The 14,655-nt window shown below is 38.0% G+C and overlaps 1 long non-coding RNA gene and 1 pseudogene across 2 annotated transcripts in view; both read right to left on the reverse strand.

Moving 5' to 3' along the window:
* LOC145480897 (uncharacterized) overlaps positions 1–14,655 on the reverse strand; it is a 250,346-nt pseudogene that overhangs the window by 58,804 nt on the left and 176,887 nt on the right. The gene's annotated exons all lie outside the window — the stretch shown is intronic.
* LOC145482390 (uncharacterized) lies at positions 1,593–14,580 on the reverse strand. Its single transcript, XR_014048768.1, has 5 exons — positions 11,166–14,580; positions 10,531–10,663; positions 9,947–10,002; positions 8,354–8,408; positions 1,593–7,761 (listed from the first exon to the last, which is right to left on the reverse strand). It is a non-coding gene; the product is annotated as an uncharacterized LOC145482390 (long non-coding RNA).

Below are 14,655 nucleotides of genomic sequence, written 5' to 3' on the forward strand. Positions count from 1 at the left end.
CTCTACAAGCGTTTTATCGATGATATTTTTGTCATCTGGGAAGGCCCTCGGGAGACCCTCCTTGAATTTCTCAGTGCCATTAATACTAAGGATGAACGCATTAAGATAACTTACGAAATTAGCGATTCTAAGATTTCCTTTCTAGACTTGCTACTTTTCAAAGATTCTCTCAGAAACAAACTGCAATACTCTACTTTTCAGAAACCGCTTAACAAGTATTTATATATACCATATGAGTCATTTCACCCCGCTAGCAACAAAAAAGCTTTTGTCAAAGGCGAGCTCATGCGTTACGCCAGAAATAACTCGACTTTTCGCTCATTCGATGAGACACGTCAACTATTCTGGAAGCGCTTACGCTTTCGGGGCTATCCAGCTAGGTTTTTACTACCCGTTTTCAGGGAGATAAACTATAGTAACAGGAGTAAATGGATCTCTAAGCCTGGTCGGTTATCTAGACATAGGACAGTGGTGTTCAAATCCACCTTTAACTGCAGTCATGTTGGAATCAAAAAAGTTATTCTTAAGCATTTACCGAACCTTAGTTCTATTGTTAGTTATAAATCTACCAATACGTTAGCACATTAATATATGCGAGTGTGGGAATTGCGTGACTCCGTGAAACAATCGGGTAATAACTTTTGAGACGGACATGATACCTATCTGTCAGCGAAGTCTGCTAATGAACAAAGGCATTTTGAGGTCAACAAAAATTGCAAAACGCTGGTTGCGTGACTTGAAACAAAGTGATACATATAATTATCTTAGAACGTTTTGGGACGGATGCTTGCTTCAAAAATATATTTTAAAAGTATTTCTAATTTATATATTTCCTAAAAAATAGTACCAGAATACGGTGATCAGATAAGAACCGCGATGCTGTGAAGTCTATAGGCTAGAAAGGAAGTTGCAGCAATGGCGACCTTCTCTTCCAGTGAACTTGCAGTTTGTCATTCGTAATAGCCATATTTCATGATAATTTCAGTACACTACTGAAGAATTACTGTATTACTTAGCACAACAGTTAACATAAAGTTAAACCCGACACATAAAACAGTCAAACCCGACCTGATATGATCGGGGTCTGATATGGTACGTTGGGGTCTGATATGGTAGGTCGGGGTCTCGTATTGTATGTTGGGGTCTGATATGGGGAGCCTGATATGGTAGGCCACGTTCCAACTCTAATAGGGAAGAATACCAGCAAATCACTCCTACTCAATGACTGAACACATTAATATACCTTAATTGGAATCCTTGATGAGACATGGAGGACGCCTTTTCGGCTTCTCAATCACGCTTCATCTATTTGTTTTTAAATAGTCACAACAGCGTCATACACTAAATATGGTTAGAAACTGGCTCTGATTGTTAACGTAAAGTTTCCAAAGCAGGATCAAAATGATTATTTGAGTTCTTTCATCGTGTTGAAAAATTAGATCGAATGAGAACAGTTTACGTGATGATTTAAGTCTGCTATGAATAACAAAGCTAAACTTGTTTTATACTCACTAGTTTTGGTGAGTCAACAGAGTGAAACCAAAACTAACACACGTCAGTAACAGGACCTTTTCCTCTGAAAATAAGCAAAAGGGAAGAGGTTAGGCGAATTATTACTACACAAAACGGTGCTTCCAAGCAATCATTCGTGTTACTTATTAATTCGCATGACTCACTATTGGCGCTTACAGCAGGAAGAAAATCAGTCACGCGATTCGTGACCTCTCTTTCAGTGTAAACTCTAGATCTTGTGTACATCCACGCTGCTAGTCACAAATACCTTACAGTTTATAAACTTATCGTGTTCAGTTTGTCAGTCTTGTGATTAAGTGGAGCCCAAAGTGAGAGAAACTGAAACAGCACTGAGGGAGTTTCCCCGCAAGACTATAGGAGGTCCAATAAGAAGTCAAAACAAATTAAAATTGAGATAAGATTCAAACGTTGAGCAGAACAATCGAATAAAAACATTCGAAAGTAAGTTACACTTTTTAATTTCCATACTTTGTTGAATACTGACGATAAAGTCTAATTTTTAACATAGCTAATATTCAGTATAATTATTTTCTAACTAGACAAAGTTCTTTCAATTGTTGTATGTTGCTGTTCGCTCTTTGGCTTACCGTTGCATAAAACACAATAGCTGTTAACTCAGTTCTGTCTTATAGATTAACTAACAGAAACGTTGCGGTTATCTAATTAATACACTGTGGAAAGATTCTTCACAGTCCTAGACCTTCCACCATAAATCTTGGCATCTTTGTTTGTTCTTTTGAAGCTTCTCGGGCTTAAAATCCATTCCTGTTTACTATTCAACTCTGTGTTGGCTGATTGAAATAATTTACATTTCACGCCGGTTACTGTCATAGACAGACTGACTTGCTCTGAAGAAAAATAACACAGCTGTTGAAAGCTACTTTACCATCGTTTTGTTGTAAAATATGGAAGATCATAAATTAACTTTTCATCAGTTTTCACTTTATATTGTATTTTGTACGATTTGGTCGATTTGAAACTCTCGTTTTCCCAAGGGAACAGACATCAGAACTGACAGAGCTATAAACTTTGTTCTTTACCAGCAGATGGTGGAGCTTGAAATTAAACGTCACACATGATTGTCTGAAGTTCATGGCTACTCCGTAAAAACTAAAATCGTAAATTAAGGTTTCAGCAGTTGCATTTTGATGGGTCGTAATAACCACTCTTTGCCACTTGATGCTACAATCATGGTATCAAAAACCTGGCCAATCATTAGTTAACACGTTGTTATCATTTTTGTGACAGAATAGGTTACCACAGCAACAGTATGACCTACTAAAACAGCCTAAATTACAGGTTTAGGGCTTATGATTAAAAAACGACAGGGTGAATTTTTTTATATTATAAAATTTTGATAAGCACGATAAAACGCAACTTTTGGCAAAGTTTAAAAAAATCCTGTATATAGGGTTCAGGGCCACCTTAAATTTTCAAAAATTTATCAAACTGTTGTTAGCTTCTCAAAAGGAATCATGTCTATCAACAACAAATGTCGAAAAAAGTTTTGAAGTTCATATAAAACACTTGAAAGTACTGCTGAAATTAAACTGATGATGAAATTTCATCTACTGTGTTTGCGCAATTTCTCTGAACTTTGAAATTTATTTTCTCAAGTTTCTCTGGGAAAATGCTTCCGGTGTTATTTCAGGTAACTATTTATATCTCTAGCTTCAAGAAAATGTAAAAAGGACTGTCAAATACCTAAAATTATTCTGGTACCAGGTTTTTGTCCACCAAAAATTGAAATTGTTCGATCTCCTATCGGATTTCGTTTTAATCTTTGTTTGGAATTGTCAAGGGATTTCAAGTAATATTTTGGCTTTGTAAATAGGGAAGTTTTCATGCTTAAGCATACTATACAATCACTTGTTCTGAATCACGTAGTTAACTTTCATGGGATAGTATCTCCAAAAATTGCAACTGAAATTCCATATTTGTTCAAAACCGTGCTTCAAAACTTCAGCACGAAGTTCTGGGGAATGAACCCCACAAACTCTATACTTATTCCCCGGAGCCTCGTACTGAGGTCTATTGTTTTAGGTTGAATTTTATTATATCGAAATTGGTTTATTATTCGCGTGCCTCACTTTTAGCTATGACAACATGAAGAAAATCAGTCACGTGATTCATAAAAACCTCTCCAGTATAAATGTAAAGTATTAATAATTAGTTTAGTACTTGTATATACGTGCACCCAACTCTATCAGTCACGGACAGCTTGCAGTTATTGCGTTTTTTGCTATCTCCACTTTTGTTAACATACTACTGGGAAAGTCCAATAAGCAAATTGAACGTGCATCACTTCGTTTACAGAGGGATGAATGTTTCTGCCGAAGTTGTTCCTAGTACACTGGAACTCCGCGTTACGGTCACCTCGTTATTAAGGCCATTTTTTTTTTTTTTTTTGGCTCGGCGAAACGTGCATACTTTTTTTTATAAGAAAAGTACGTCAATACGGCCAACGGCCACATTCTGAAATCCCAACCTGTATAATCCTTTACAATTTTACCCCGTTTATACTGCCACTCAAAACAGTTATCTTCGTCTTTCTGTTGTTAATATGGTATGTACTGATTGGAGAGGGTGGTAAAGAGAGGTCAAGATCTCGTTTCACGGAAAATAAATTGTTCCTTTCACAATTCACGGGAAACAAAATCGGCATTTCACGTTTCACGAAAAAAATGGCATTTTTGGACTCGAACTTACGTAACTCATGACATTTGAAAGTTACGCCCAAGCACAGCCTCGTTAGATGTCTTTATCATCCGTCCACTTTTTGTTCTGGGCGCAGGAAATCAGAGGAAATCAGAGCAAGAACACTAAGTGATTATTGTCCTGTCACGGTCACGCAATATTGTTAATTACGGTCGAAACTAATAGAAGACCGCAACCAGAATCACGGTTCACCACGAATTAAATATTTTCTTCCCATTTCATGAAAAATTATTTTGGAAAATTACGATTCACGGCTTCTAATAAAATCACGATTCCCGAGAAAAAAAGTCAAGCCATTTCACATTTCACGGGAAAAAAATTAGGCCATTCATGAGTCACGAAAATACCCTTTACCACCCTCACTAAAGCTTCTCTATTTTTTTTTAGACCTACCCCGTTAATACGGCCAAATTATCGTGATCATGGCCCGTTGGTTACCGTATTAATTTAACGCGGTTCCACTGTAAAATAGCAAGGTATATATGAAAATTAATATCTTCGGAATTGCTTTTCTTTCTCATGATTACGATAACTGAGCTAGACTGTACCTAACACTCATTACAAAAACAGGGAGAGTTGAGCTAACTTTAATTTATGTTGACAATGTCATGGCTAACAATGTTGTTTTGGAAGACCTGATCCGTTCCGCCATTTTTGTGTGTTGCACATGTTAAGAACTTAATGATCTACGGCTACTATCAATTAATTTGTACTCACCAGTCTGTTTATATCAACAGGATAATCGAAAATGAAACCGCGTTAACAACAGCAACAACTGTTTCAAGAATAACAAAGAAGGAGTTAAGCATTAGCACTTATTCGCGTGACTTTATCTTCTCGCGTGACTCATTGTTAGAGCTCGTAACCCAGATAAAATTTGTCACGCGATCCGTGCAAATCTCTTGCAGTAAAAAGTATTTAATAGCATTTAATATTGACTTTTCTGTCGGAGTTATAACGTCATGTTTTGAAGCACGATGTAAATTTACGGTGTTTAAACCAAAATCAAGAAACTGAAATAACAGTGAGGGAATTCCCGTACAAGACGAGGTCAGACAATCACATTTGCAAATAGAGCAGCTGCAAAATAACTAAATGAAAGAGTTCTTCTAATGCGTGCTACATCCTTTCCTATCTTCATATTTTTTGTTAAATACCGTCGAGATAGTACGGTCCAGTAGCTTTTAAAATCATTTACATTTTGTTGACTTTGACTTTGAGCTTGTAGTAACAGAAAGACTAGCGAAGTTTTAACTGTGAATCTCGTTCGACCTTTTCTAAGTCTTTACTCTCAATCTCAAGACAAGAGAAATCGTAAATTTAATTCCTCGGTCTGTGACTACATAATTTAGTCTGCACGATTTGATCGATAAAACTTCTTCGTCATTTCCATTGCAACAGACCGTGACGTCATAGAACCGAAACAATTTCGAGTTCACGGGTAATCTTCCCTGTAGATGTCTCGCTTATATACTCTTCTTCGCTATCGTGGCTTTAAATTATTCTCGACTGGTCAAGATTAAACCACACAATAAAAGTTAAGTTGGTACTTACCACAATGAAGTTCGCTTTGAAAACTGAAAACTAGGAAACAATCCAGTGATACGAGAAAATCCCAAAATTCCGAGAAGACACATTATATAACGAAGTTAATCGCCGAGGCCTACATACAGAAAAAAAAAAATTGTACTCACCACCTGGTTGGGATCAACAAAATGAAGACAAAATCAAACCACGTCGACAACAGCAACTGTTTCAAGAAAAGTAGAAAGGAAAGAAAGTTCACGGGGCTCAAAACAGTTTCCAGCTCTTAGATTTTGATGGGTCGTTATAAGCACTCTTTATCACGTGATGCTACAATCATAGTATCAAAAAAACTGCTCAATCATTGGTGAACACGATATTTGCGTGACACAATGAGTTACCACAGCAACAGTTTGACCTGCTAAAAACACCCTTCATTACAGCTTTAGGTGCTTATAATTCAAAAACAGCACGGTAAATTATTTTTTTATTATCAAATTTTAATAGGCATGATACGACGCTACTTTTGGAAAGTTTACAAAATTCTGTACATAGGGTTCAAAACGTTAAGGTGGCTAGGATTATTTACCGACGAACGTTGTTTCCTGCAAGCGTTTATTCGTTTGACTTAATTTTCCAAGTGAAGATCTGCCAGCCTTCACAATCCATGCAAATTTCTCGATCTCAGTAAAGATTATTTAATAGTATTTAACATCGCGTTATACTCATAGTTGTAAGCTCATGCTTTGAAACAGGATGTAGCTCGATATAAACTTGTGATGTTTAATTTCTTGCTCTTCAGGCTGAAATTGAAACCGAAAGTGAGAATCTGAAATAAACACTGAGGGACTTTCCTTGCAAGATAAGAGCAGACAATGACAAATACAAATGGATTTGTTAAAATCAACGAAAAAAAAAAATTATCCTAAGGTGTGTTACACCTTTTGCTATCTTTACTCTTTACTGAATACGGACGAGATAACGGTCTAACAACTTTCAGATTCATTTCCACTTTAAAGACTGATGCTTTGGAGACAAAAACGGAAAGTTAGGACGAGCTGATATTGCTCAGTCTAATGTAATTCTTATAACCATTCTCAAGACACTTGGGAATGCGAATATACTATTTCTTTCAGTCACTACACAGCGTAGTTTGTACGATTTCATCGAAAACCGTGACATCACGGAAGGAAATAAATTCGAGTGTTCGATTAACTCGAGCTTACTGATTTGATAAATGTCACGGCTAAATATATACTCATGTTTGAACACGATGTAAATTTACGGTGTTTAGCCAGAACATCTTGACATCCAAGTAAAACTAAAACTAAGAAACTGTAATAATAACAGTAAAGGGAATTCCCCTGCAAGATGAGGGCAGACAATGACATATGCAAATCGATTGTGCAAAACAGCTAAAGAAAAGAGATATTTTTATGTGTGTAGCTTCTTTGCTATCTTCTTTTTTGCTAAATACAGACGAGACAGCGGTTTAATAGCTTTTAAAATCATTCACATTTTGTTGCTGACTTTTTGATTCCACTTTGAGCTTCCTTTCACAAAAATACTGACGAGAACGGCGAATCTTGCTCGGACTTTTTTAATTCTTCATTCTCATTTTCAAGACAAGGGAAATCGTGAATTTAATTCTTCAGTCAGTCACTACAGAATATATAGTTTGTACGATTTGATGGATGAATTTCTTCATTTCCATTCTAACAGACCGCGACATCGTAGAACCAAACAGCATCGAGTTTACGACTAATCTTTCCTACAGATGTCGCAGCTATATACTTATCTTCGCTTTGAATGTCGCGGCCTTATAATATTCTCAACCGTTAAGGTAAAGGTGACACAATAAAAGCGTAGTTATACTTACCACAGAAAACAGCAAACGTGCGATGTTTAATGGTCTTTAATGTCACGCTCTTGAGATCAAAGTGAAACCGAAAGTGAGAAACTGAAATAAACACGAGGGGACTCTCCCTACAAGATAAGAACAGACAATCACAAATACAATAGGTTTTATGCAGGTGTGTTACACCCTTTGCTATCTTCACTCTTTACTGAATACACACGAGATAACGGTCTAACAGCTTTCAACAATTGAAATCATTTCCATTTTGTAGTGGACTTCTTGATCGAATTTGATCGAACTTCCTGTCTGAGAAACACTGACATGTTTTGAACAGAAAAACGAAAAGTTAAGACGAGCTGATACCGCTCAGTCTAGCGTTATTCTTTACTCCCATTCCCAAGACACTTAAGCATGCGAATTTCTTATTTGTTTCAGTCACTACATAACGTAGTTTGTACGATTTGATCGAAGACCGCGACATCATGACACCAAACAGCTTCGAATTTACAAGTAATCTTCCTTATAAAAGTCCCAACTACATACTTATCTTCGCTTTGCGTATCGCAGCCTTATGTTATTATCAACTGGTTAAGGTAAAGGCGACGCAATACGAGAGTAGTTTTACCCACCACACGGTGAAGTCTGCATTGAAAACTGATGATTAAATAACGCAGGTGGTCGCCGAGATCTACATACAGAATAAATTAAGTTTGTACTCACCACCCGGTTGGGATCAACAGAATGAAGACAAAACACACTACGTCGACAACATCAACTGTTTCGAGAAAAATAACAAGGAAAGAAAGTTAAGGTGGCGTAAAATAGTTTCTAGCACTTACATTTTGATGGGTCGTTTTAACCACTATTTCTTACTCGATACTACAATCATGTTATCCAAAAACTGCCCAATCATTGGTGAACACGTTGTTATCATTTTCGTGACAGAATAGTTTACCATAGCAACAGTATGACCTGCTAAGAACACCCTTCATTACAGGGTGAAACCGAAACCGAAAGCGACCAACTGAAATAAACACTCAGGGACTTTCCGTGCAAGATAAGAGCAGACAATCACAAATACAAATAGAGTTGTGAAAATCAACCGAAAAAAAAAAAAACAATTTATTTTAAGGTGTGTTACACCCTTTGCTATTTTCACTCTTTACTGAATTTAGACGAGATAGCGGCCCAATAACTTTTAAAATCATTTCCATTTTGCTGTGGACTTCTCGATCAAATTTGATCAAATTCGACTGTCAGCTTCCGGTCATAGAGAGACCGACATGTTTTTAAGAGAAAAACGGGAACTTAAGACGAGCTGATACCGCAAAGTCTAATGTAATTTTTATTCCCATTCTCAAGACACTTAAGAATGCACATGCACTATCTGTTTCAGTCACTACACAACAGGTTTGTACGATTTCATCGAAGACCCTGGCGTCGCGGAACCAAAGAGCTTCGACTTTTCGATTAATTAACCGCCGCTTACTGATTTGATGAATGTCACGTATATATATAAGCTCATGTTTGAGCACGATGTAAATTTACGGTGTTTAGCTACAACATCTTGAGATCAACATGAAACCAGAACCAAGAAACTGAAAATAACTGTAAAGGGAATTCCCCTGCAAGATAAGGGCAGACAATGACATATGCAAATAGAATTGTGTAAAACAACTAAAGAAAAGAGATATTCTTATGTGCGTAGTTCCTTCGCTACCTTCGTTTTTTTTTTTTTTTTTTTTTTTTTGCTAAATGCAGACGAGATAGCGGTCTAATAGCTTTTAAAATCATTCACATTTTGTTGCTGACTTCTTGATTGGACTTTGAGCTTCCAGTCGTAGAAGGACTGACGTGCTTTAAACTTAAGAACCGCGAATCTTGCTCGATGTTTTTTAATTCTTCATTCTCATTCTCAAGACAAAAGAAATCGTGAACTTAATTCTTCAGTCAGTCACTACATAATATAATGTAGTTTGCAAGATTTGATCGATAAAATTCTCTCTCATTTCCATTGTAACAGACCGTGACATCATAGAACGAAACAGCTTCGAGTTTACGAGGAATCTTTCCCAATAGATGTCGCGGCTATATACTTACCTTCGGTTTGAATATCGCGGCTTATATTACTCTCAACCGGTTAAGGTAAAGGCCACGCAATACAGGCGTTGTTTTACTTACCACAGTGAAGTTCGCTTTGAAAACGGAAAACTACGAAACACTCCAGTGTTTCAAAACATTCCGAGAAAACAGATTAAATAACGCAGGTGGTCGGCGAGATATACATACAGAATAAATTAAGTTCGTACTCACCACTCGGTTGGGATCAACAGAATGAAGACAAAATCAAACTGCGTCGACAACAGCAACTGTTTCAAGAAAAGTAGAAAGGCAAGAAAGTTAAGGTGGCTCAAAACAGTTTCTAGCATTTAGATTTCGATTGGTCGTTTATAGCCACTCTTTATCACAATCACGGTTTCAAAAAAGTGCTCAATCATTGGTGAACACGTTGTTCTCATTTTCGTAATACAATATGTCACCATAGCAACAGTATGACCTGCTAAAAACACCCTTCATTATAGCGTTAGGGGCTTATAATTCAAAAACAGCACGGTGATTTTATTTTTATACATATATATATATTATCAAATTTTAATAAGCATGATGAGACGCTACTTTTGGAAAGTTTAAAAAAACTCTGTTCATGGGATTCATAGCCACCCTAAATTTTCAACACTTTAAGGTGGCTAAGATTATTTATCGACGATCGTTGTTTCATGGAAGCGTTTATTCCTGTGACTTAATTCTCTCACGTGACGATCTGCCAACGTTCACAATTCATGTAAATTTCTCCCGGTGAAATTATTTAATAGTATTTGAAATCGCGTTATACTCACAGTTATAAGCTAATGTTCTGAAGCAGCATGTAGCTCGATATGAACTCTCAGCTTACGGTGTTTAATTTCTCAATCTTCAGGCTGAAATTGAAACCGGAAGTGACCAATGAACTAACAACCGACGGGACTTCCCCTGCAAGATAAGAGCAGACAATGACAAATACAAATAGGTTTGTGCAAATCAACCGAAAAACAATTTATGCTAAGGTGTGTTACACCCTTTGCTATCTTCACTCGTTACTCTAATACAGACGAGATAGCGGTCCAATAGCTTTCAAAATCCTTTCCATTTTGTTGTGAACTTCTTGATCGAATTTGATCGAATTCGATTTTCAGCTTCCTGTCATAGAAAGACTGACATGCTTTGAAGACAAAAACGGAAACTTAAAACGAGCTGATATCGCTCAGTCTAATGTAATTCTTTATTCCCATTCTCAAGACACCAAAGAATGCGAATTTGGTATTTGTTTCAGTCGGTACATAATGTGGTTGATCGAAGACCGTGACATCACCGAACCAAAGAGCTTCGAGTTTGCGATTAATCTAAGCTTACTTATTCAATGAACTTTACGGCTAATTACTATTGCCAGCTTGTTAAGAAATAGGCCACACAACACAAGATTGGTTTTACTTACCACGGTGAAGGTTGCGTAGAGAAGTGAAAACTACGAAAAAATTGATAGTGTTCCTCGAGATTCCGAGAAAACGGGACACAGTGGGAAGTACGTCACTCACAATCGAGAGGGAGTGAACACCATAATATTTCTTTGGAAACCAACCTACGTCAAAATACAGCAATTTATTATTCGCGTATTAAATGTTTTTATTTCCCGGAGGCTAAGGTCGTCACAAAACTGCAACGCCTACAGCTAAGGTTATTACATTGAGGACAGTTTATATGTTTGTTTAATTTCAGTCTTTGACTATGGTTGGCCATTCGTTTCAAAATTACGACATGGTATACGCGGGTTTTTCTGCCGCGTATACTTGTTTACATACGTTACGTATGGGCTTTAAGCTCATACATACGACCATTTAGATCGCGTATATACGCATTTTTAAAGGGCCACATATTTGCGTAAATTCAAGCGCGGTGACATGCGAAATAAATGGCCAAATATACGCGTCCTACAAGGACGCATATATACGCGTGCTAAAATGGGCGTATATGCGGGTCTGGTAAATTACGTTGTATATGCCAGCACGAAATGTGCCTTTTATGAGAATGGCTCTTCGTGTATGATAGCAATGAAAATTACTTTACTAGAAATCGTAAATATGGCGGCAGCGGTGAAATGGCTTGTCTTGGTCTATCTGCTATTTAATGTTTGTTACTGCAGCTCCCCCAGTGCCTGAACCTCTAGAAACAGTTGTGCGTCTTTTGAAAGACTGTTCAATTAGATTTTGTCCTCACGCTGATCGTAACATGGCAGAGAACTTGATCGTTCGTCGTGAAGTTGCTGTAGATTCTGTTCATCGTTTAGTTATTCATTGGACAGAGGTGTGCTAGCGATTGCTGAGAGAATTCTGCCTCTTGAATTGCTGGTGAGACAAATTCAATACTTACTACTTAGATGGGCAATGTTTGCAGTTCAGTTTTGAACTTGAGTAATCTCAAACTACACAAAGTATAAGCAGTGGAAAACATTCTTATAGAGAAAAATTTATATTTGGGTCAACTTTTAATCCTGGGTTAGCGTTAACTGGCTTTCGAACAACCCGGCCCTGATGATTCGAGAAATAAGACTAAAGTGGGTTTTCCAATTCTGGTATCAGTATCACGCTGGGTCATTTGCGAAGTAGGAATATCTATGTTCAGCGTTAGCGTGTAAGGGAAAGTTTTTTTCGAACTGACCCAGCAGGGTCTGATTTGAGGTGGTTCAATAACATCACAAGGCGTGTTGACAGCGTCAGGGGACCTAATTCTCTCTGGCACATTGATGGCCTACTGCCTTATCAGTTGGAGATTTGTAATACATGGTGGCTTTTACAGGGTTTTTAGACTTTAAGTTGTGCAACAAACAATTCTGCTGTGACTGGGCTCGCTCTCTTCTTAGCTGCTGTGCAAAGTTATGGATTGCCCTCTAATGTGTGTTCAGACGAAGGGGATGAAAATTTAGAGGTAGGAAGAGCCATGCTATGGCGCAGGGGATTTAATAGGGGAAGCAACATTTCTGAGTTGTCTGTACACAACCAGTGAATTGAGCGTCTCTGGAGAGGAGTCTTTATTGAAGTCGGTCAGTTCTACTACACTCTGTTCTACCAGATGGAAGAAAATGGCATCCTGGAATCGACCAGCACAATCAATCGGTTCTGTTTGTATTACATATTTCTTTCCAGAATTAACAACCAGTTAAACCTCCTAGTTGAGGCATGGAATAACCATGCTGAACGCACAACCAATATGGGTGAACGCGGTGATTTTACAAGATATATGTAATGCTGGAAATACTAGCCGAGCTGTCAGGGACACATTTGATGATAACACCCAACCAGATCAATTATTTTGTGAAGACTCAATAGGACTTACACTAAAATCACATTCTGTTTCCTAAAACTCCTCTTGAGGTATTGATATATCATCATGATAGGCTGGACGACCCACTCTTCCATAAGAAGCTGATACAGTTGGCAAAGCCCTAATGGGAACATACTGAGGTGCATGAAACTGCTCTTAATGCAAGCATTTCTCATCTAAGTAGTAAATATTGCATTTGTCTCACCAGCGATTCTAGAGGCCGTATCCTCTCGGCATTCGCCTTGGTACCTCTGTCCAATGAGTCAACTAAAGGATTAGAATAAGCAAATAACTCTGAGGAGCTTACATAATTACCTCAAATAGCACGAAAGACACCCTAAAATTATAGTCAGTGTCCTTATTTCATTACTCGTACAGTGCCTCCCTCCCTCCCTCCCTCCAGCAGGGTAACGTGGCACACGCGTGGGAGGTCTTTGTAATGGATTGGAAGGTTTTCCAAAAGATTTGTAGCCTGCGTATTCTCAAAACAAACTGACGAGAAAGAGCGGGGAGGGGGGGGGGGGGATTTAAAAGCTTGTGGAAGCAGAGTCGAGAATTTTAGAACAATCTTCTAAACAAAGGGAGTGACAATTTTCAGAACTTCTCAGGTGTTTAAGAATGTGGAAATGTTAGGGGTATCGAATGGTCCCATTTAATTTAAAAGTGCTCGCAAAATTGGGCCTTTGCTCGAGTTGCTCGCAAAAATTTAGACGAGTGCTCGCTTGCCAGAGCTCGTAAAATATTCGCAACTGCTCGCATGCTCGGATTCTGGAGTCTAGTAGCATTTAGCTTCTTCACGTGGATAGAAACTGGCTTTAGATCTCCTTGAGCGTTATTCCACTGACTTACGTGAAGCTAAGCGGGGTAATTTGGTATCAAACAAGGCATAACTAGTTGTTAGCGCAGTAGGCAGCTGAGATTGGCTGAGCCGCGATAAGATTCTAACATGTTGCCTCTAGCTTTGTGCTTATTGTCCTGAGTTTGGAAGTGTCAGCCAGATTACTTGGCGCAAAACATTTTTTTCTTTTAATTTAAAAGAGAGATTCCAGCTAGCGGAAAATTTACGAAGTGCTCGCTGCTCGCCATCTGTATTTTCTGAAGTGCTCGCTGCTCGCAAGAGAGATTTGATCACTGCTCGTGCTCGCAAAAATAAACGCACTGCTCGCATGCTCGCAAATGCTCGCAAAGACCATTCGATACCCCTAATGTTTGTCAGAGGAGAGATGTTCGCGGATGCGAGTGGCGAAGTGTCTGTTGGTTTCACCAGCATAACAGGCACTACATCCTGCACGTGAAAACTTGTAATTGACTCGAGATCGTAAATCCACAGGGATAGGATACTTGACCCCAAAACAATTCCTGATTTAAACGGGGTGAACACCAACTTAATGTCTAGGTCAGTGCAAAAAGTGCTAACTAATTTCTTAATTTTGCGTTGCGTTGTGATAGAAAAAGGACCCATGCACATTCTATGGGAGAAACCGTGTTTAAATTCCCAGGTCAATTATCCTAATTTATCCCTTTCGTACTAATTAGTCTCCTTCCTTATATAGTTTTACCCTGTTTTGGTTCGCCCCTTCATCCTTAATTATTCTAGTTAATATCTC

Source organism: Orbicella franksi, chromosome 1, assembly GCF_964199315.1.
Source record: "Orbicella franksi chromosome 1, jaOrbFran1.1, whole genome shotgun sequence".
NCBI lineage: Eukaryota > Metazoa > Cnidaria > Anthozoa > Scleractinia > Merulinidae > Orbicella > Orbicella franksi.